Source organism: Mus pahari, chromosome 5 (genome assembly GCF_900095145.1).
Source record: "Mus pahari chromosome 5, PAHARI_EIJ_v1.1, whole genome shotgun sequence".
Classification (NCBI taxonomy): domain Eukaryota; kingdom Metazoa; phylum Chordata; class Mammalia; order Rodentia; family Muridae; genus Mus; species Mus pahari.
Window position 1 is genome coordinate 49,256,076 of NC_034594.1, and position 25,483 is coordinate 49,281,558.

The following is a 25,483-nucleotide window of genomic DNA, read 5'->3' on the forward strand; positions in this document are numbered from 1 at the left end:
TATATATATAATTTTTCCTCTCTGAAAGAACTGCAGGGATGGAAATGGAGATGAGCCTGAGGAAAAGAATGTCCAGCGATAGGCCCATTGTGGGATTCAGCTCAAGGGGTGGCCCCAAGGCCTGACACTATTACTGAGGCTATGGAGAGCTCATAAAAAGGGACCTAGCATGACTGCCCTCCAGAAGACCCAACAAACAGCTGAAAAATGTCAGATGCAGATATTTGCACCCAACCAATGGACAGAAGCTGATGACTCCTGTGGTTGCATTAGGGAAAGGCTGGAGGACACTGAGGAGGAGGGTGATCCTGGAGGAGGGCCAACAGTTGCAATTAATCTGGACCCCTGAGATCTCTCAAACACTGGAGCACCCACCAGGCAGCATACACCAGCTGATATGAGGCCCCAGCACACACACAGTAGAAGACTGCCAGGTCTGTGTTCATTTAGAGATGATTCACCTAATCCTCAAGAGACTGGAAGCCCTAGGGATTTTAGAGGTCAGGTGGGGTGAGTAGTTGGTGGTAGGGACATCCTCCTGGAGACAGGGAAGCAGGGAGGAGGTATGGGATGTGGAATAGTTGGAGGGTGGACCAGGGGAAGGGAATAAAGTCTAGAGTGTAAATAAATAAATAGATAAATGAAAATACCCAATACAATACAAAATAATTATATATATATATATATATATATATATATATATATATATATATATATATATATATACCTCTCTTCATGTTTAATAGTTTTTAAGTCATCATTACACTGATTTCTAAGACTGGCCAAAGGAGATTTGCCAAAGTCATTCTATGACTCTGCACAGATTGTAATCACTATCATAAAAGAATTTATAAACCAAGAATATACATTTGATAGTCAAACAAACCACAATCGGTGTTGCACCCAGTGATGTACTGATTATCCCGCAGGCGAGGATTGTTTTGTATTTGTTCTACTGTTGCCGAGGGTGGCTCCCAATAATGTTAGGTGATCGTCAAAGCAGTAAACAGTTATGCAGCAGAGACAATGAGAGAGCAAGAAGGCAACGTGACCTTATTAAGAAACTTACACTTGTATAGAGTTTTAAGGAGTGGGTAGAAGATGGAATTTAGGGCAAGAACAATCCTCGTGTAAAATGATGTGTGATAATTCATATTGTCCCAAGACTTACTAATTTACTTTCCAGAGGCCATGAGAAAATTCCCATTTTAGAACACAAGCAGATGGCATGTGTACACACAGGTAACATAAACAAAACAATGAAATAACTGGTCAGGTCTTAATAACTATCAGGAAAATCAGGAAAAGTTTGAGGTCTGCATATGTCTGTGTCCACATTATATACCCTTATATCATATTATTTATTCTGTTAGATACTAGATTTATGCATTAACAAATGCCATACACTACAAACACTACAGAATTCTTCCTAAAGTCGTCAGCAGTGCTTCCTTCCTTCCTTCCTTCCTTCCTTCCTTCCTTCCTTCCTTCCTTCCTTCCTTCTTTTCCTTCCTTTCCTTCCTTCCTTCCTTCCTTCCTTCCTTCTTTCCTTTCCTTCCTTCCTTCCTTCTTTCTTTCTTTCTTTCTCTCTTTATTTTTTTTTTAAGAAAAAAACTTACTTCATAAAAATGTTACATTTTTTTTGAGTACCTAAAATTTGGTGAGTTGTCATTAAAATTATAGTGGTAATCCCTAAAATTTTACTTTATCAATTATATGGAAGCCTTTTTTTAATTGTTGATTTTTATTTAATATGCATTGGTGTTTTGCCTGCATGTACGTCTGTGTAAAGATGTCAGATCTAAGAGTTACCAACATTGGAGTTGCATGAGCAGCCATGTAGATGCTGGGAATTGAACCTGAGTCCTCTGAAAGAGCAGCCAGTGCTCTTAACCACTGAGCAATCTCTCCAGCCTGAGGTCTTTTTTATTTAGAAAAAGAAATTGGCGTTATAAATACAATACTTGGCTTATATATACAATACTAAGGAACTATGAGGATTTTGAAAGTCCACTTTAAATTTCATTAGCAATAGTCTATCGTGTATGTATACTTTCAATCCACTTTGTGGGAGGGAAAACTTATATCATGTAACTGTTAGTGTGTTTTCCCGCAGGTGCATAGACTTTAATGCGGAAAAAATAATTGAGACAGAGAAAGCCTGAAAAATGAGACTACCTCAGGCACTTAGATTGAAGGCAGAAATACAGATAATGCCTGTCTGGTCACTGGAGGGATCTTTTGGCCACCAGTGACTTTAAATTGAAGCTTACTCTGAAACATTTCCTTAAGAGCAAATGTTGTTTTCTGATGGAGGTCTTGTAATGAATTAGTTGCAGCAATGGAACCTAGAACAGAGAGAAAAAAATGTACTCTGTCTTTCAGTTCACTCTTTCAATTCTTTTTAATTTTTTATTTGTCTCCCTATGTTGGTCTAATCTATTTGGAAAGTGGGATGGCTACCAAATGGACTGTCTATCCATTAAAACACAAAATGTAGTCGAACATATTAAATTGTATAACTTTCCAGTGGTAGAAAGTTGACTAAATAAATATTCAACTGGCAGATTAGCCATGAAGTGGTAGCATTCTTAGCTTTGGTTGTATCTTAACAGCCAATAAGGTCCATGCCATTCATATAGACTTGACTCAAGAATTTTCCAGTTCCAAGCTCTTATTTTAACCATAATCCAAACATATTTAAAAGGGAAAAATGAAGTCCTCCAAGGGTGCCTTTTCATAACAGAAAGTGCAGTGCTAAATCTGTGGATAGGTAAATAAAACAAATACTCAGAGATCCAAATTTCCTTTCCAGATGTGAGTTCTGTTACTTTACATTTTGAACATTCTGCACTGGGCTATAAAGCCAAACTGTCAAAAATGACACACGTCATTCGCATTGCGTCCAATTTCTCTCTCCAGCCTTTTTATGCTGTTTTTCTATGTTTTAACATCAGGTGCTTTCCTGATTTGCAGATATCACAATTGTCCCATTTCACACAAAGTCCCATGCTCACTCACAGTGCTTCGCTGATCATTCATCCTTGATGCACACCGTAGCCGCAAGCCTTAACTAATTCTCTCCTCTAGGAGCTGCCTCGGGCCCTAAGTGCTACAACTCTTTTGAGCTGCATGTCTATATACACTCTGTAGTTCAGAGTTAGCAAAATCCATGAATTTGGAATTCATTGTTTTTATTTTTATATTTTACTGAGTTGAAAAGAAATGACTTAAAATAATATATTAACACCTTATTTAAACAAATCTTGTGCTTTATTTAGGTTTGCAAAAGAGAAAAACAGCAGAATTTAGTTTTATATGAATTTCATTAGGTTTAACAATATTAAAGTTTTTCACTGTGTTTGGAATCCAGTTAGTTTCTAACTCATTTCAGAAAATATCAATGAGAATAATTTCCTATAATTTTTAAAAAGTGTGTTGGGGGCTCAATGGCAGAGTAATTCGTGGCTTGTTCTATGAGTACAAAAATAGTTTAATACTAATGCAAAGTTCTATTATATTGATTAATGTGTTTTCTTTGAAATCCTATACTATTTATGTATGTAGCTCTTAAAATCATAATCTTTACTAATTTTCTATTTTAACATTGTACAGCGATATAGACTAGTTTGCCCTTCAGTACTGGAGTGGTGCTATGCAGTGGTAGACTTGAAGTACTATGTAGTCGATAACTTTAGTCCTTCCTTATGAGACTAAAAGGAAATAAAGTCATGTTGCAAATAAATACCAGAGGAGCCACTTGACTTTCTAGAAAACTGTCTTCATGGAACAATGAAGAAAGTCTGTAAAGTTCACTGTAATGTTGAACCATAGTAGTAGATGCCAATTTTATTAGAGACTCTATAATATGTTGTATGGTAGAATACATTTATTTAAGTGTAAACATAAAATACCATATTTTACGAAGGATTGTGAGCATGGGACTTTGTGTGACGTGGGACAATTATGATATCTTCAAATCAGGAAGGTGACTGATGTTAAAACATAGAAAAAGAGCATAAAAAGGCTGGAGAGAGAAATTGGATGCAATGTGAATAGGGGCCCTGTGTGTCATTTGTATATGGTATATCATTTTTATACCATATACAAATTAACTGTCTACTGTGGCTTTCCTGAAGACAAATGTCTTTTAAATTTTCTATTATATAGGTGCATAATTGACACACTGGGTCTGTGTCCTTAAAGAAAAATTGATTCTCTCTTCTAGAAGACATCAATTGCTGATAACTCCTTAATTAGGGGTACATCTGTGTGTTTACCACTCTCTTTCATGTTGGGATATTGCCTGGGTTAAACTTCTGCAGGTCTGCAGTATTGTCACTATGCTGTGTGGAAGTCCACACATCTAACATAAATTGGAATTGATGTTTTGTTTTGTTTTAGAAGAAAAAGAAAGTTGGGTGTTTTGGGAAGGGGCTGGATACAGGGAGAGTTGAACAGAAGAGTATGATAAACTACATTGCATAAAATTTTCACAGAATGAAAGAATTACAAAAGAGATTTATTGTAAAATTAACATTAAATAATTTATATTTTATGATAATGGTTTTGAGAGCACAAAATAAATTACCTAGTATTATCCTACCCCTATAAATATCGTAAAGATCCTAACACCTTCTTAAGAAATACTGTCATGAGAAAATTTGTTTTCTGTGAAATAAAAGGAAAAGTGAGAATCCTCAAATTTAAACCTCTTATTTGATTTAAATTGGTAATACAAGGCACAGACTATTTACATCATTCATATTGAACTATGGGAAGTTGTTAGAGCAGAGGTTTTCAAATTTCATATGCAGGAATTATTGAATAGTGAGAAATAAATACCCATTGACCAAATATGGAACTGTAATCACCAAGCAAATGGTTCAAATGCTACATTTCCAGTTCCATGTGTTATGCGACTTTACAAATTTCCTATTTTGGATGTGGTAATTGATTTCTGCTCTGTCCCAAGGCAAGGGAACAGTGACTGAATTTACCTACCTGCCTGAAACAATAGCAACACAAGTCACAAAACCAGACAGAACTGATATACAAGAGTCTTCAAGGCACTGGATATCCAGCTATAGAATAAAGTAATCTCAAAGCTGTAGTAGGCTAGTAAAACTAGGTGCATATTTGCATCAGTTTAATGTTAGCAGAAAATTTGTAGGCCACAAATTGGGAAAGAAGAACCCCAAAAGTGGGCTTTGATACATTAAAACATTAAGGAGTGGAAATGAGAATACAAGATTAGCAAGACTTCTAGAGTCCATAGATTAGAGTTCTATGGAGATGACTCCTAAAATGAAATAGAATACAATTGTAAAATAATTGTATATTTATCAGATTAATATCGTGCACATGTATGAACCATAAGGCAATAACCACTTTGCATTAAAGGAAAGCTCATTCCCATAAAATATGGAGCAGTTGCATCCTAATTTCAAAATCTCAAAATATATGGAGTAATGTATAGAGTATTTGAAAGGATTTTGTCTCAGTAAAAGTAGGAAATAATTATCACTACAATAAATGCTTCCATGCCTCAAAGTAACAAACAATAAAATAAAGACCAAAAGGATCAAATTATTTCAAAGTACATTGCCTGCATCCCAAGACAAGGCCCAAGGATATTCAGAGGAAGTTTTTCAAATGAGCAGCACTTAGCTTGGTCATATTGTTGATCCCCTAACAATCAGAGCTTGGGCTGTCTCTGACTCCCTTGCCTAGCATTGGATCCCCTTATCTTAGCTGGACTGCCTGGTCAGGTCTCAGAGGGAAAGAGTGCACTTAATCCTGCTGTGACTTGATGTCCCCAAGTGGGGTGGTACCCACGGGGTCTTCCCATTCTCTGAGGAGAAGGAGAGGAGGTAATGGGATGGACATTAGGACTGGGATAGGGGAGCTTCGATCTGATGTAAAGTGAATAAGGAAATAAATGAAAAAATGAGCAGCATTTAAGTAGGAAATGAACAGCCCAGAATCTTGATCACAAACAAACAAAGGAAGCCCAGAAATAAGAAGAGAAAGGTCTGTGAAACACAAAACAGGGCTGAGCTACTCATTTGCATTTCAGAGAAGGCTTTGAAGCTCATTTCAAATACATTTCATATGTTCAAGGTGTTAATCAACATGAAGGATATAGGAGAGACATAGATAAAGACTCTAAACATAAAAACTACAATGACTGAGGTGAGAAGTAGACTCGATAGGATAAATGGCAATTTCTATATGGAAAAAAAAATTAGAAAAGCTGTAGTTAGCTGTAAGACAGAGCAATCAGAACCCTGCAGAGTTGAAATCTAATGGTGCCAGACCTCACACCTAGAAAAGAAACTCTTGTCATCTCAGCATGATATTGAATGATATTTTTAGTATGGTCTTTTTTTAGTATAATAAAGGAGACTTTTTAGAGACTTTCATGCAATGTATTTCAATCATACTCACCTCCCACATTTTCTATAACTCCTCCCTCTGGATTTTACATTCTTTCTGCCTCCTTTTTCCCTGAGCCTTAGATGTAAGAATTGTTGTGTAGATGTACCAGTTAGGGACCACTTTTAAGGGATCTGATATGCATGTGTGGTTAGGTGGGTTAGATTCTCCAATAGCAAATGGGATTGGGTAGAAAAGGTGTAATAGTAACAGTTTTAAAAATCAATTATGGTAAGGTAAGCTACAAAAAGCAAGGTTTAAATGTGAAGATACAATCTGTTCTTTGTTGTTGTTGTTGTTGTTTAAGTGCACAGATACTGTCCTGGTCAATCTTCATAATCAATGGGACTAGATCAAATCAGTGATCCTTACATTGGATGTGCCTGTGAGTGTGTCCAGGGAGGTTTACCTGAGGAACACAGACCCATTCTGAATGTGGAGGGCAGCAGGGACGATCCCTCCCTTGAGCAGGGCATCCAGATGAAACAAAAACTAGAAACAAGAACAAGAAAAATGAGCACTTTCACTTTTCTCTGCTTCCTGAGTGCGGATGCTCAGGACCGACAGCCCCGAGTTCTATGGCTTAGTCACAGGTGAAGCCCATCTCAGCACTGTGATGGGCAGCGCCCTCGTACTGAGGCTCCTCACTTAGGATGCTTGCAGATTTTGTGACAGCAATGAGACAGTAACTAATACAGATATGATATGTAAATACTATTTAAAATAACCTGATTGGTTATGCTGTTGGAAGGTATGGTATGTTGAGTGGGTTCAGAGTCCCCAGCACCCAGGTACCCATCTGAGATGGTAGGCAACACCCTGTGCCCTGCCAGAGTCTTGGTCTGGAACACATGGCACACTTCTCACATAAGGAAACGTGGTAGTCCCAGAAAAGTTCTCCATGCTAATGAGGTATCTAGAGGTCCCCTTGGTATAGACAATAAGCGTCCCTCCCCAGACGTTCCTCCCTGCAAAAGGTATTTAATCTCTGGTCTCCTCAGAGGAGTTGGTAGTCATCCATTTTCCAAGATGAACAGCCGATAAATGGTATGAATAAACATGGACTGTCTCTTTCATTGAGAATGGCTGTGGAGCACATAGAGAAGGCTTTGCCTACAGTGCCACAGCTTTAGTCTCCCATAGAAGGCCTCTCTGTGCTCCTAGACAACCATCACCAAGCTAAGGACAATCAACCCACAGGCCCCCAACTCTGCTCCCAACTTATCGGTGCCTGGATGTCCAGGAATAGTCAGTCCCAACCTCCTCCTGGGCCATGGACCCCTGATCCTTCTTCATTCCAGACTCCTCTCAGAGGCAACTGGATTCCTGGGAGTCAGGAAACCTGCCTTAGGCTTTTCACAGCCTAGCCTGCATTTTCCCACCTCCTGAGTGATGTCTCAGGGGCTTCCCTAAATCCCAGCATCAGATACAGGGAGATGCACTTGAGCACTATCTGTGTTTCACCTCCCCAGCTGCATCTCCACACCCCACAGGTGGGGCAGAATGCAGGCCCACACTAGGTTTCAGAGCAATAAACAACATGAGACTATTTCATAACAAAATTGTTGGTATTAACAGAAACAGCTAATGATCAATGTTTTAGGGTTTTAGAAAACTTTTTATTGATTCTTTGTGAGGTTCATATCATGTACCCCAGGCCCACTCACCTCCATGTCCCCTTATATCTTCCCTTTACCCTTGCAACCTCCCCCACCCCAAAACAGAAAACACACAAATAACCACAGCCACAAAAGAAAGCATAGCATAGAGGACATCTCATCGTGGAAGCTGTAGTGTGTCACAGTGTGTCTCACAGTGTATCCCTCTGTCCACAAATCTTCACTTACAATAGTTCATTGCAATGAGTCATTGGTCTGGTTTAAAATCTCTGGCTTATCTGACACCATCGATAGTGGATGCTCATAGAGACTTCCAGATATCCTGTGTCATAGGGATCCTACAGCTTTGGAACAGCAGGAATAGCCCTTTCAAATGTGCCAACCATTCAAAAATGATATAGATTTTTGGGTGAGCCATCCCAGAGCCCTCACCTGGTAAGGGGTGGGGATAACTCTCCCAAGCTCATGACCCTGTGGGCAGCTTTCATAACTGCCGGAGGTGATAAGGAGCAGGGTGGGGGTAGGCATCACCTCTGGACCTGTGCCACCCAATGGCAAATGAGTGGCTGAATCAGCTCTCCCATACTCATGTCTTTCAGGACAGGTTCAGCCACATCCCTCCCATCAGGGCTAGCTCCAGTGTGCTGCCTCATTGAGGTGCAGAGCGTCCTCCCCAAGTGCTGTCAGCAATGAGAGATCAGGCCAGCTCTCAGAGTGCCACACCGAGTGAAGGGTGGGGCTAGTTCTGCACAGCTCCTGGACATTCCGCTGCTCCTTGGCAGCTGCCCTGACCAAGGGGATCCTGATGTTCTCTAGAGCCATGGATATTACCACTGATCCCTGCCACTGCCTAGCCATAGACTCAGACATGACCCTCAAGTGGCAGCTCTGGCTGGGACCTCACCATGGCCCCAGGAGTCAGGGCTGGCCACTCACAACAGACTACTCCCCTCTACCCTTGAGTCTCCAGTTCCATCTTTCTTCATGATGCTGCTCCACTTTGATTCTTTCCAATCTGACCACCATATTTTTGTACATTGTGGTGGCTCCAGCTGCAGGCTAGCCATGTGGCTGCCAGATCCCTGATGACATCCTCCATCCACTTGGGTATGGCATGTCTGTAAGCAGGTGTCTAAGGCCTGCCCGTGATGTGCACTGAAGGGCAGCTCTGTGGGTGGTACAGCAGTCCATGGGTCTCTGTCTGCCTCCCTCCATCTGCACTGTGTGGCCTGGATTTGATTTGATATGATTTTTATGAGTCCTAAGCATAAAACAGCTTTGACCGCCAAGCCAGGCATCAAGCCAGGATGAACAAAGGACTACAATCTGCTCTGCCCCTGACTGATGTAAGAACACCACCACCACCAAGGTGTCTCTTTCCCACTGTTAGGGGGTGTTATTTGATAATATTTAAGAAGACAGAATCTTGAGTTTTGCTCTGCATAATAACAGAGCTTCAAAAGCATATAAAAGACACAAGTCAACAATTGTATTGAAAATGCAAATATACTTTCTAAATAATTTAACCACTGATAATCTGAAATACAATAAGAACATAGACCTGAACACCATTAACCTCTTGACTTAAGTGATATTTATGGAATGCTCCACCCACTAAGAGCTCAACTCATATTCATTTCAAACATAACTGAAATATTTGTCAAGATATGCCATATTCTGGGCCATGAAATAAGTCTTAAAATATTTTATATGTTTCAAATCACACAATTATTTCCCTGGGCAAAATAAAATTAATTAAGAATTCAATATCCCACCAAATATTTACCAGTCAAATAACTCATGCATTAAATATGAAACTTAAAAATTAGCAATGTGAACTGAAGGTTGGAGGTTGGGACCCTGGGTAAAGCAATTGCTTTTTGTATATGAGGACCCATGTTTGGATACTCACAACCAAGGTAAAGTCCAGTCATTATAGCAGATGTCTTTAATTCCAACATTGGGGAGGCAAGTGGTTCATACTCAGGTCTTTCCCATAAACAGACACGTAGAAAAAGATGTATATTGAACCAAACAACAATTTGTTAGAGGATATATTGAGATATAAACGTTTAACTTTTAAATTTATTTTATGGTCCTTAAATAAACATTTTAAAGCTGAAAAGTATGATAGAAATTGAGTAATCAATGAATATCTAAAAGGTAAATCTGAGGTCAATATAGATGCCTACTTTGGGATCAGGAGAGAAACTAGTTGCAGGGTTGGAAGCAGAATTCAGGTCACATAAGAGCCACACCCACACGGAGAGACATCCTGCAGTGTGCTCTGTTTGATAGATTATGCGTGGTATCATAATGGATTTCCTAAATAGGTAGAGCAAGCCTTTGCCTTGGAGTGACAGATTAGTTTCGAAAAGACAAAAAGGATCACAGCAGGTTCAGGTGAAAATTGATAGGCCCCACTCCCTAAGTCTGATGAAGACTCGGTGTGAGCTGTATAGATGAGAACAGCTGGTAGACCTGTGTAGATAAACGGAGACGCCTCCAAGCAAAAGTACACCAGTATAAGCCTGTGGTAATTATTAATAATAATCAGCAGTTCCAAGACTCACCAGTCTTAGTAAATGATAGTACTCTATTTCCCTGATATAATTTGTCTTACTTGCATCTAGTAATTTGTTAAATTATTACCATTATTATATGTGTGAACATTTTTCTTGAAAGTGTAACAACTTGTTTCTTAGGATTTAATGGTAACATCAACATTGGCAACAACAACAAATAGCAAGCACAGAGGTTAAACATAGGCCTCCTAGGTACCTGATATACCTGCACTCCTTTAAAGGCCTGAGAGACTTCTAAATATTTGGTTTGAAGTCTCATAGTTGACATAGGACCCCAAGTTTGGTGTTATCATCATCTGCCCTTAAAGATACAGAAGTCATGAAGGATTCATTAAATATTAAATAGCAGAGCAGAGTAGATAACACACTATTAAATACTTTTTGGATGAGAGAGAGAGAGGAGAGAGAGAGAGAGAGAGAGAGAGAGAGAGAGAGAGAGAGAGAGAGAGAGAGAGAGAGAGAAACCTGCCACTTGAGCCAAAGTGGGAAGACAACTCCAAACTAGCAGTTTCTGCTGAGACTGGCAGAATTTTGACTGCTCTATTACTTTCTGTTTAATGAGTAAATTGCCTTAAGTATACGTATAACACTGTGGTACCAAGGATAAAGATTGTAGCCGGTTCCTTTATCAACTGTGATAATCCTTACTCTCCCTACTTGCACAATGGCACTTTGGATTTAATATTTTTTTAAAAAGATGCCAGTTAAGAAATTAACATTATAAACTTTTTAAAATTACCATTGCATACAAGGAACAATAAAATCAGTAATTTAAGTAAAGCAAATTGAAACCTCCATTAGAACACTGCCATGAAGACATCGATTAATCAGGCTCATCCTATTTATTCAAGAGCTTTTCAGTAGGGAGACTTCAAGACAACATAGGGAGGTAGCACCATCTACCTTTAAGGGGGCATTACAGGTTTTTTGTTTTTTGGGTTTTTTGTTTATTTGTTTGTCTGTATGTCTGTCTGTTTGTTTGTTTAGGGGAGGAGATACCTAGTGATAAATGCCACCCTTAAAAGGGATTGCACTTTTGGGAAAATGGAAAGATTCTGTTATGAGCCTATCCACCCTCTCTCCCTCTCCCTCTCCCTCTCCCTCTCCCTCTCCCTCTCCCTCTCCCTCTCCCTCTCCCTCTCCCTCTCCCTCTCCCTCTCCCTCTCTTGACCCCCTCTATCAGGTCTCACCTTGTAACTGCAGCTGCACTCTGCTTGTGGACGTTGTACATCGTGGTGCGGAGCCTAGTGCGCACCACGATGTACAACGTCCACAAGCAGGGATGGATCCCCAGGTTGGGTAGTCTCTGGATGGTCATTCCTTCAGTCTTTCACACTTTATAACTCCCTCCATGAGTATTTTGTCCCCCCTTCTAAGAAGGATCAAAGTATCCACACTTTGGTCTTCTGCTTGTGGACGTTGTACATCGTGGTGCGGAGCCTAGTGCGCACCACGATGTACAACGTCCACAAGCAGGGATGGATCCCCAGGTTGGGTAGTCTCTGGATGGTCATTCCTTCAGTCTTTCACACTTTATAACTCCCTCCATGAGTATTTTGTCCCCCCTTCTAAGAAGGATCAAAGTATCTACACTTTGGTCTTCCTTCTTGAGTTTCATGGGCTTTCTGCTTGTGGACGTTGTACATCGTGGTGCGGAGCCTAGTGCGCACCACGATGTACAACGTCCACAAGCAGGAGGGGGGAGGCACTTTTCTTTAGGGAAGTGCAGTTAGAGGTAAGTTGTCCCTGTCTCAGTGGATGTCTCCATGCACATGTGCATATGGGCAGCACGAAATTGGACTGAGGATTCTGTGTTTCTTTCTTTCTTTCTTTCTTTCTTTCTTTCTTTCTTTCTTTCTTTCTTTCTTTCAGATACTAGGTTGATAGGAAAATGGAAGATATATTCAGTGGAGGGTGAGGGGAGCTGGAGGAAGGGAGAGGGGAAAAGATATGGTATACATGCATGAAATTTTCTTTTTTTTCTTTTTTATATTTATTAGATATTTATTTACATTTCAAATGTTGTCCCCTTTCCTAGTTTCCCCTCTGAAAACTCCCTATTCCCTCCCACCTCTCCCTGCTCACCAACCCACTCACTCCCTTTTCCTGGCCTTGGCATTCCCCTATACTGGGGCATAGAACCTTCACAGGACAAAAAGCCTCTCCTACCATTGATGACTGACTAGACCATCCTCTGCTACATAAGCAGGTAGAGCCATGAATCCCACCATGTGTTTTCTTTGGTTTAGTCCCTGGGAGCTCTGGGGGTACTGGTTAGTTCATATTGTTCCTCCTATGGGGCTGCAGACCCTTCAGCTCCTTGGGTACTTTCTCTAGCTCCTTCTTTGGGGACCCTGTGCTCCATCCAATGGATGGCTATGAGCATCCACCTTTGTATTTGTCAGGCAGTGGCAGAGCCTCTCAGGACACAGCTATCAATCTCCTGTCAGCAACCTCTTGTTGGCATCCACAATAGTGTCTGGTTTTGGTAGTTGCTTATGGGATGGATCCCCAGGTTGGGTAGTCTCTGGATGGTCATTCCTTCAGTCTTTCACACTTTATAACTCCCTCCATGAGTATTTTGTCCCCCCTTCTAAGAAGGATCAAAGTATCTACACTTTGGTCTTCCTTCTTGAGTTTCATGGGCTTTGTGATTTGTATCTTGGGTATTCTGAGCTTCTGGGCTAATATCTACTTATCAGTGAGTACATATCGTGTGTGTTTTTTGTGATTGGGTTACCTCACTCAGGATGATATCCTCTAGATCCATCCATTTGTCATACATTCATTGTTTTTAATAACTCCATTTGTAAATGTGTCACATTTTCTGTATCCATTCTTCAGTTGAGGGACATCTGGTTTATTTCCAGCTTCTGGCTATTATAAATAAGGCTGCTATGAACATAGTGGAGCATGTGTCATTATTACATGTTGGAACATCTTCTGGGTATATGCCCAGGAGTGGTATTGCTGGATCCTCTGGTAGTACTATGTCTAATTTTCTGAGGAACAACCAAACTGATTCCCAGAGTAGTTGTACCAGTTTGCAATACCAACAGCAATGGAGGAATGTTCCTCTTTCGCCACATTCTTGCCAGCATCTGCTGTCACCTGAATTTTTGATCTTAGCCATTCTGACTGGTGTGAGGTGGAATCTCAGGGTTGTTTGATTTGCATTTCCCTGATGATTAAGGATGTTGAACATTTTTGTAGGTGCTTCTCAGCCATTTAGTATTTCTCAGTTGAAAAATCTTCATTTAGCTCTGTACCCCATTTTTAATAGGGTTGAAATTTTCAAAAAGTAAAAATAATATATATAGAGAGAGAAGGGGAAGAAGAAGGGAAGGAGAGGGGAAGGGGGGCAGAAGAGGGGAGAAGGGGGGGTCAGTTTCCAGGCATTGGCTAAGATGATACAATCAAGTGAATACATCTATAAACATTTCCTGTACCAGAGGCTCAAGGAATATTGCAGAAGAGAGGATGGAAAGACTGTAAGAGCCAGAAGATCAGGGAGTTTGCTGTGAGATGTGTCTCCCAGTAATATCGGAAGCTACATCCATAAGGTCTCATCCAAATGTGAGCTGAACAAGTACACCATTGATCACCCCAAAGTGCAGAAAAGCCCATGAATCCTGAGCTCTGCAAGAATAACAACAGTCGACTAAGGGATGCTAAGGGATGCTGAGCGTGGGAGAAAGAGTCTTCCCCAGGGAAGAGCGCACCAGCTGGTTATCCAGTACCAGTCAGCCCTGAGCACATACATGCATGCATACTGAGTGCATGAATATGCACACACGTGTGTATGTGTGTGTGTGTGTGTGTGCACACGCACGCGTGCACGCGTGTGCAGGTGTCCTTTATTTTTTAACCCATTAATTGTCCTTTAGGATCTTCTATGTCTCGGCCATTGGAAATGATGGTATAACTAACGTGAGAGACAGATGTTGTTTCTTTTGGTTGTATACACACACACATAGACTGGCCACATAGCTCAGTCAGTGAATGCACCTGACAACCAGAGCTCATTATCTGAAACCTACATGTTGGAAGGAGAGAGGGGGCTCCTACAGGTTGTCCTGTGACCTACACACACACATACACATACACACATGCATGCACATACAATTAATTAATTAATTAATTAAGAAAATATAACAAAATCTTTTAGAAACTCATCAAACACACACATGTATTAAGTAAAGAATGATGGTTGCCAGGGACTAGAGACAGGAAAAGGGGGTATTTTGATCAAGACATACAAACATTTATGATGCAGCACAAATAGATTCTGGGAACCTAATGAAAATTGTTAATGTCTTAACAATACAGTATTTTGACTTAGAAGTTTCTCAACTCACACAGAGTGGGGGTAGAGTGAGGGAGGGATGGAATCTTCAAAGATCTCAGAATGTTTATATACATGGTCGTATGATTTATTTCTCTAATATACATATAAAGCCTAAAATCATAACATAGAGAACTAAACTGTGTTTCAAGTGCATTGTACCTTGTTCTAAAGTTCTTTATCTATCTTTATTGGAAACATCTGAAACAATTGAGATATCCATGAAAATATTCAGAATAACCTGTTAGAGGATCCATTCTTCCACGTTTCATGTATTTAATAATAACTCCCTTAAAATATTACATCCTAGTTATTCAGAGTCAATGAAAAAGCTAAGCATCATGACTAAAGAGATGGATTTAATAGTTAGTAAAATAGTCCTTAGGAAAGATTATCTGTAATTACACGGTCATTTTAATATAATGTTTCTTAGATCATTGTATTACACCATCAAACACAAAAGACCTCTTTTCTTCCTTGGGTATTTAGCTATGCCAACACTCCATTCCATTTGCTTGTATCTGCCAAGCCACTTCCTATCAATTATATCTGTCGAGTGCTAACTTTGAATGACTATGGAACTCTGTCCCTATAAACACTGAATGTACTTGAAAGGAGAATAAAATTCTACTCTTCAAATTTCATTTCTTTTTATCTTTTTTTCTAAGAACTTACTGGTGATTTCATTCTGTATCCCATTATAGGAATGGCATCACAGAATAAAATATAAGTTGACAGTTTGCAGATTTATTATCATATTTGATATATTCACATTTTCAAGAGTGATATTCTACAGTTAAATGAATCCATAGAGATTAAATCTCCTTAAAAGGAATCAATCCCCTCAGAGTGGGATTTGCCTGCCAATGTGGCTTGATCAATCCCTAATTGGGTGTGGACTTTTGGAGATTGCAACAATTTTCATTTGCTCATCCGTTTGAAGTAGAGTTATTTTATTTTGAGTCTTAATATCTTCAACTATTGATTTTTTTCCTGACTTATCATTACAATTGAATGCATTCACATTAGTGCCTTGCAATGAAAGTATCAACACCAATAGAGAATTACATTTTGAAATTGTATTTAACTCATGTACTTGAAAAATCAGTGTGTGAGGAAATTAAAACCTCCAATTTTCATAAATATTAGCTTCAAGTATTGTAATTAAGATGCCAACCAGACTCACGAGTGTCCTGGCTGGAGGGAAGCCAGTGAAAACCTTTCTGTCCAATTGCCATCTCGCAACCTGGCTTATTTATAACTCCCCCTTGTCAGCAGAAGAGCCTACATTCACTCCAGGGATCCCAGGGAGGACTCCATGTTTTACTGTTTATTTCCCATCCTTATTTAACCCTAAGCAGATTACTTCACATCTCCCCATGTTGTTCTTTTCCTCTCAAGAAAGGGACTTACACAATGATGCTTGATGACCTCAGTGACTTTCCCAAGATACTCACTTCATGCCAAAATATACATCTAGCTGGATGGGACTCTTGACTCTGCAAGCAGCATTTGTTAACACTCTTTCACTTGGATTTCAAAAGGGAGAACGTTTGGGTTATGGAAGGATAAGAGTCGTGGCAGATCCATGGGAAATCAGTGACTCCAGCCACAGTGCCAGTGCTCCTGGAAACAGGTCCAGTGAAGCCCAGGCCCTCAGCCATGTGGGGATGTTAGAAAGTGAACAGCACCAGATTTAGCTTAAAGCATTACACCTGTACACGGGAACTAGTGTTTCAGGCTCTACCGTACACCCATTTCCAGCTCCGCATCCCTGCTTTCCTTGTTGGAGTAGACAGGACAGTCACTGTCTATTGAGTAACTCTATGTATTAACTCTTCTTATGGCAACTTTTAAACTAAAATAGAATTTTTATCATTCTCTTGTGCCTAATTCTCTCTCAATCACTTCCCCTCCTACCTACTCCACATCACTCCCTCTAAAATTCATGGCCTCTTTTTCTTTGATCATTGTTGTTACATACACACACACACACACACACACACACACATGAACACACATGTGCACATGTACTCGCACACATACACAGAGAGGGACATGCATATACATACACACACACACACACACACACACACACACACATATGTGCATGCATGAATGTATTTAAAACTTGCTCCATCCATAAAATGTTACTTCAGTCTATATGATTTCAAGAATGACTACTTGTTATTGGATCATCAATTTGGGGACTCATCCTGGGGAAGACTGTTTCTCTTGTTTTTAGCATTCATAGGTTGTTTGTAGTTCTTTGTCTAGGGGTGGTGTGAGTAGGATGTCCCTCCTCCACATCAGCATGTCTATTGATGTCAGGTCCTGTTTAGACAGCCATTTTGTAGCTTTCTGCAATGGTCTTCATCTGCTGGGAAGTGGAACTTCTTCAATAAAGGGTAAGTACTTAGAATGTAGTTAGGAACTATACTGGTCTAGTAAAGTGGCCATAGTCATGTCTCTTGTAATGTCTGTGACCTCACCAATTCCAGGCAATTGTCTAGGTTTCCATTCTTGCACATGATTTCTTTCCTCTTTAATGTGCCTTAAGTGCAGTTAGATAGCTATTGGTTACTACCAAGATATGAGTGACATTATTGAACCTTCAGGGATATTGTTCCTGGTCAGTCATTACTGTAGTTCTTACACATCTCTGCTGCATATGACTACTGGTTGCTACCCTCCCTTAGTAGTTAGCATCGCATCTTTCAGTATTATGGAAACTAGTCCTCTGTGTAGAGACTTTTAGGTCAGATCCAGCAAAAATCCTCTTAGTCCTTGTGTCTGAAATGCATGCTGTCTTCAGCAATAGGAGCTTACTTTCAACTTCTGAAAGGCAACTAACAATCATAGCAATAGCTTAGATTCTTTGGGGAATTACCCTGATCAACAACTGAAAACGCAGTTTCTCACCTCTGAGATTTTGTTAGTCTATGACTCTTAGGACATTAACAGCTCAAAATATACATTTCATATATATTCCATATATATATTTCAATATATATTTCATGTATGCTATATATAATTTTAAGTAAATATAAAAGTATGAGATTCCCTATAGCTTTTTCACATATTATTTAATTCTCTCTCCCATTCTATTAAACTTCCCTTCCCCAATTAAGTCTACCCCTGTTTTCCCCATTTCCCCCTTCCTATTACCCTTATCCTGCTATATGTAATAACTTTTGATCACTGCATGTTCCAACTTATATTTAGACACATGTTTTGCGTATTCCCTATTATAAACAATATAAGCAAATGTTGATCCTTAAGGGAGGATCAAATACCTTCCTCATCAGACACAAGCTACATACTAAGCAATCCTTTACTGGAATAGAATGAAAGAATATGAATCAGACAAAGTAACTGATCTCCTCCATATTCTAAAACCATTTCCTTGGCTCTCTCCTTTTAATTTAACATTTAAAATACTCTCCTTTACTTAGATGAATTCATAATGCAACGATAGAAAATAATATTATCTTCACTTCCTGAGGCTGAAAATATTGACTTAGTCTTCTTTGTCAACATGGCAGGCTTAGCAGTGGCAGTAGTAGGAGCCTACTTTCATAGTCACTAGCATTTTTTAATTAGCAAAAATAAAATATAAAGTAATATCATATGAAAAGCAGTAATATCAACCCAACCGTGTAAGTTTAAAATATAAAATAAGTTTATAAGCATAATCATATTCAATGAATTATTCAAAGAAAAAGTAAAATATGTTTTGCCTAGATTTTAGAATGTGAATCATTTTGTTATAAAAATGATCATGTTTAATGACATGAGTCACATCTTTTAAGAGCTGTGATAAATATCCTACATGGAAACTGACAGTAACATGTCAGGATCTCCTAAATTAAAAACAAAAGAAAACCCCTCCCAGGGAGCACTAGTAATCTTTAGAGATGCATTATCTCTTGGTTTATGACCTAAAGAATGCTGGCCAAAGCTTACCTTGTGCGCTAAGGTGTGCTTTGGCTTCATGTAGAGATGGATAACTCATTATAACCTTTTAATAACTTGAACACAAATGGCAATGGAGTGAATAATTTTCATCCTGAGTAATTTTGGCCCTACTAGTGCAATGGCAAGCATATGAATCACTCAAGTGCTCATGTTGCACACAGAGATACTTATACACTGACTCCTAAACTCCCCAACCTGCTGGGTTGCACTGATTTTATCACCACATGAATCTGGTACCAAAGCACTGGGTGATCACATGACTGTCTTTAGACTATGATATTGATTTGTACTTATTTTTCCCAAGTATCATTTAGCTGTTCTAAAACATGAAGTCTTGTAGTGTAATTAGCACTCTACTTCTGTATCCTCTTTCCATTTCTTGTCTTCTTGGAGACGGATGCTCTAAGTCATTTCTATTGACCAGAAACTGCTGACAAAGGATTTACATTAGGGTTATTGCTGTCAAAGCAAAGTAGAAAATGGAAACTACTCTATTTCTATCCCAAGCCAAAACAAACAAACAAAAATCACTTGGAGTGAAACAATAGTGACACAGAAGAGAAACCTATAAAAATTCTTGTAAATATCTTGATGAGTAATTTAAAATGCATTAGCTATAATAAAATTTTCTATTATTTCAAATGAACACAGTATATTTTCTTTTTTTACAATAAAGAAGATAAATCATATCAAACATTACTTAGATTAAATTGAAATTACAATCAACCTACATAAAATACCATTATCACAAAAATAAAACTTTCTATTAACACTCATCAAGGCTACAACATACATTATTTTTTCTACTAACAGTTATATTACCTTCAAATATGTATTTCTTAAGTCTTTTGTGAATTTAACATAACTATTTAGCTTTACAGCACATTTCCACTTACAGAGACCTAACTATTCCTACGAATTTAGCTATTTTTCATTATAGTTGTATTTGAGAAAACTTCTCTGACACAGCACTATATTTTTCATGAAATTAGAATACGACCAAGCCAACCTCATACTGTGTTGAAATCTTCAATAGACTAGTACAGTGAAGAATTCCATCCCATATAGTAGTTATTTTGACAAAATACATAATTCCCGCTGATTAACTTTAGGATTTGTTAGTTTGTAATATCTCTCCAAAATAAATAAATGTATGTGTCTTATTATTTCACTTTACCCCTCTGGGTGATATCCATGGTGTCTTTTTCCTATCCAGATTTCCTAGGTTCTTTCTTCTATAAAAATTCACATGAAAGTTCACAGTGATTGAATTCATACCTAGTTCTAAAATAAAGTTCCTGATGAACAACAACTTGTGAAAATTACATTCAGGGTCATCATCATGTGGACTGAATTCTTTTTAACATTTAGTGCTTTTTCTCTTGTTTTATATTTTTGCAATCCTTCATCATTTACTTTTATCCTAATAACATATTTTGTTCAACTTCTTGGAGTGATTTTTGAGCATTTTAAAAGAAAATGAGCATTCAAAATATGTAATTGTATGCTAATAATTTTTTAAATTAAATACCCTTTATAGTTCATTATTGAAATGTCTTAAATACACTTAATAGTCCATTATTGAAATGTCTACCTGCAGCATTGTACATATGACTAGACTAACAACTTTGTATTTATTTGCAACTTTCCTTGGGTTTAATAGCTAACATAGTATTACTACTGTATCAGCAATTTACAATTGGGAAACACATGGTTAGTGTCTCCTATTGCACTTCTAAAACTCAGTATATAGTTTAATGCTGTCCAAATGAGCTTTCCAGGCATAAAATCATTACTGTTCCATAAATAACAGTTTTTACATATTTAAGTATTTTTCTTTTAAATTAGTTCTATTTACGTCATTATGGTTGAAGCTGCTTAATGCCAAAATTTATGAGTTAAAATTAGCACTAATATCGAGTTCTACTTATTTATGCAAATATTTCAAGATTACTTTGAGAAGCCAGAAATTCACACTAAAGTGCTCAGCTAATCAGCATCTCCATATTCTAAAACATGAATGAAATCATAAAGTCCCATTTTGAATTTTTGGTTTCAATATTTATCAACAAGGATCAGAATTACTTAACACTCTTTGAATATTATTGAATTTAGGAGTACTACACATTCATCAAGTTTATGTGAAAAGGCAGCACTTTCCAGTGAAGATGTAGGCTACATTATTATCCAATGGAGGGACCACATATTGGAATGAGACAGGACTAGGCATGGTGGGTGTATACTGTTCAATGGCCACTATGAGAGTGATTCAAGCATAACTAAATAGATAGAGGCTAAGTACATGCTGTGAGAATATACTACTCCATAATCCTCAAAGATAGCAATGGAGGCCAACCAGATATGATACTTAAGTGTAATGGGTTTTTCATGTGATACTTTCCCAGCACAATTATACGTTAGTTTCATTATTTCACTCCGGTTAACAGATAGTACGACCAAGCAGGAAACATCAGAAAGAGAAAGAGCTGAATAACAGCAATGCCATTGTCAGTGGCAAAATGACATACACACATATATTTAAACATCAGCAACAAAAACATTCAGCCACATACTACTTCTCTAATCAACTATTAGCAACAGTTCTGAAAACCAAGTCAGCAGAGGAATATATATATATATATATATATATATATATATATATATATATATATAACTGCTGTTTGAGTTTTGATTTAGAGACTGTTGATCCCTATGGCTTCCTCAATTTTCTTAATCTCACTTAAAAACATCACTAGAAAGGAAGAGAAAAATTGGGAGACCGCTCTCGAAGATGAGGTCACCTACGGAGATAACTGTGGTTCACTTGAAGTGAACTCGTCTCTCTGTCTCTGTCTCTCTGTCTCTGTCTCTCTGTCTCTGTCTCTCTGCCCATTGTTCTCCCCCTGACTACCTCCTCAAACAAACAAATTTTTCCTAATTATTTTTCTGACCAGCCTGTCTGCTCATGCTCACTTTACAGTGAAAACTGGGTTGTGAGGCAGAGCAGATGCAACAGGCTGTTCATCTAGTGATGGAGGAGGATACAATGATATTTGGAAATATCTTGTCATTCAGCTGCACTCGCTTGTTCAGCCCCTGGAGTGTTGATAACACAGAGGAGAGACTGCATTGATTTTGGAGTCTTTTGTGCTACCAGCTACTTTATAGCCCCATAGTACACAAGCTTCGGTCACCTTGGTGACCACATTCCCCTTTGAACATTTTGTTGTTGTTGTTGTTGTTGGGATTTTTTCCTAAAGGCTTTTTTCACAGCTTATGTATCCCAAGTACCTTAATGAGTGCCCTGTAGGTAGCCTGTTGTGCGCGGTTGCAGGAAAACAAAACTATGTACTAGAGACACGACAGCAGTAATCCCATTAGTTCGGTGCAGTCGGGGATACCAGGAAGAAAGCCATTTCAATGAACTGGGAAAACATCTCTGTTTATGCATGGGCTGTGGAGCACAAGGGATGTTCTCCTCCTCAGTGGTAAAGCACTGAATGTGGGCCTTTGCTCTCATCTGAGGACAGGCCTCCCTGCTTTTAACATTGCCTGCCAGTAACCAACCAAATTCCTACCTGCTTATCCATAACCCTTCATCAGTAACAAACGTTATAAGTAGTAACTGTCATAGGTAATAACTGTACAAAAGTTTCCCACTGTTCCTTTTAGACCCTGAGAAATTGAGACAAATTTCCATGTGGAAGGATGTCTTCCATTAACTTGAAAATTTTGAAATCAGATTTGGACTTCCTTATTCTTAAATAAACATGGCTTTCTTCAAGTTTACAACTTGTGATATTTTTATTAGTATTGTAATATATTAATCTTCATATTGGGTCGGTATATCATCCCATTGCTTCATAAACAATGCTATGATATACTGGCCTAATCTTGGCTACCCTGCATGCCTTCCTTCCACATATACACATCTGCCACACTTCACCCAGTGACAGTCCAGCACTTCACCCAGGAGTCCTTTTCCCAGGCCTGGCCATAGAGTTCTGTGATCCACATTAAAACTCTTATTGTGTTAGTAAGTAACAAAACTTTATTCAATAGGCATAGCGTGATAATGTGACATGGATTATCAGAAGGACTGTCCCCTGTACATACAGGTTGTAGGACTCCCTGATACTTGCTGGAAGCAGTTTATATGTATGTTTGGGCTGTGTGACATTAGAGCCAGAAACCCACGATAGTCAGATACACACTCCTGCTTTAACAGCTTGAAACATCAGGTGACAGAGTTTTATTTTCAGGCCAAGGTCAGACAGAAGTCAAGCAAAGGCCCCAAATCCCAGTCGGCTGACTTCCAGCCTAGTGTTCCTCCTGACACAAAGTCCATTTAACTCCCACAAAGCTCAGGTCATGAACATCAACAAAAACACATGCTTTATTAAAAACAAAATAAATCCCAGTGGCACATGTATGACAAACACACAGGTCTCCCAAGTAGAACAGGCAGAACCTTTGAATCTGTCCCCATTTCAGAAGTTAACTGTCTATCACTAAGGCCTCTTGAAAATCTCAAACTTATCTTAACAGTATTTTAAGTAAAAATCAGGTGGCTTTAAACTATAAGTATACAATGATTCTTTTATAAGCTGATATAAGCATTGGGCGATTGTTATCACACAGCGAGAAACTGTAGACCAGAGTTAGGAAGGTGCCGTGTCCATAAGCTACTGAATTTAAGAATGTTAGGCTTCTGGTTCTCTGGCCATTTATCACCTCTGTCATTACAATCTCACAATGCTTCCTGGCATGAAGTGCTAGTACATGCCTATATCCCTTCAAAACATAAGAAAACTCTCAGAACTGTATCATACATCCTCACATCAACCATTTCCCTCTTAGGAGACAAAATGACTACAGTTGGTTCAGAGACACCAACATTCAGTTCTTGTAAGGTACAAAACCTCCTCCTTGTGTTTGTTCAAAATCAGAGTGCTCTGTAGGGTGGGGTAGGGTGGGGTAGGGTGGTGAGAAGTGGAGTTTAGGAAAGGGTGGAGGTGGGCTCCTCTTACTGGGGCATGTTTCTTACTTTGTTGACACTGTTTCGTAAAAGATATTCATAATGTAACACATTGGAACTCCGGATTCATCAGCATCTGACGAGTTACTAATGCTTGCCACAAATGTGGAAGCGTCTGCTGCATGCAGTAGCATGGTACCTGGGAAAACGTGCCTCCATGTGATTATGATTGATAGGCCAGAGTCAGGAGCATCGTTATTCTGCTCACAGAAGCAGCAACCCTAGCCAGCGGTAGAGAACGGGGACTCTTAACTGAAGCAGTGGCACAAGATTTGATACACCTCCTCTGGCCCGCTTCCTTGCCACCCTCCAGCTGATCTTGAAGAGGAAGACAGACAATTGATCATACAGTGTGGACAAGGTCACATATAGAGAATGATACTCTGATTGCTGCATGTGAGGGAAACACACAATGACAGGTATCAGTGACAGGTACCACATCTTCCAAACCCACTGTGGAGATTATCTTGGCTCTTGCAGAGTGTTTCTGACAAGGGTCACCAAAATTGAAGCCAGAAGAGGAGAAGCTCGGGGGAGGGGCTTGGGATTGTTGCTCATTTTACAGTTGTTTGTTTGTTTTATCAAAATGGACTTTTTTACATACACCCCTCTAAAGTCCTGGCATTGTGTTGCTTGAAATGTCTATCGATATATTGCTTCAATATCCTCTTGAAGCAAGGCTAGTGATGAGAGTGTGTTCAGGATGAAGAATCTCTTTCCTACTACTTAGCCTCAAAGAAGTGGAGTGAAGATCTGAAGGATGATGTGGGGCTTAGATTCTGAAGTGTTTCTTTTGAATCGTAGGCTATCCTGTTTATTCTGTTCTGCATTCGGGCATTGGGGAAAACCAGAGAAGGTGTGTACAAAGCAGGGACAGGAAGCAGGGGTGTGAAGCAAAATGTGAAGGATGGGAGAGTGTAGCAGAAGAGCCTAACATGGGGATCCAAGAAATTTCAAAAGGGATCAAATTCCAAACCAAGGAGATAACTATGACCAGAAGGAGCCATTACAAAAATATGGGGTTGGAAAGAGAGGAGACGTGCATCTGACATGGCTCACATAGCTGGAAGCAGCAGTGGAGGCTGAGAGAAATGAAAGATTAATTGATGAAACTTAGTTTTGGGAAGTGCTTTACAATTTATACTTTTTGAACCTGGATCTTCAGCTAGACTTGGGATGACCCCTCCCATATCTTAATGTGTCCTTTCAGTGCCTTTTCTAATGCCATGAAACTACATGCAAGATTCTGCCAGCCCATGTGATGTTGTTGTTCGGCATATTTCAGTTGGCCTGTACATAGACTTGCTTGCTGCTTAAGGACCTTTGCTGCTTTTCCAGAACACCAGGATTCTGTTACCAGTACCCCTGTTGGGAAACTTGCAAGCAATTATTACTCCATCTTCATGGGACCTGATACTCTTTTCTGGTCTCTTCAGGAACCAGTATATCTGTGTCTAACACACACACACACACACACACA

At 39.1% G+C, this 25,483-nt stretch overlaps 1 protein-coding gene and 1 non-coding gene across 3 annotated transcripts in view; one reads left to right on the forward strand and one right to left on the reverse strand.

Annotated features, from left to right (window-relative positions):
• Spag16 (sperm associated antigen 16) overlaps positions 1 to 25,483 on the forward strand; it is an 834,729-nt gene that overhangs the window by 721,785 nt on the left and 87,461 nt on the right. The window lies entirely within an intron of this gene.
• LOC115064124 lies at positions 9,310 to 9,452 on the reverse strand. The gene has a single exon (XR_003843982.1). It is a non-coding gene; the product is annotated as a small nucleolar RNA SNORA48 (small nucleolar RNA).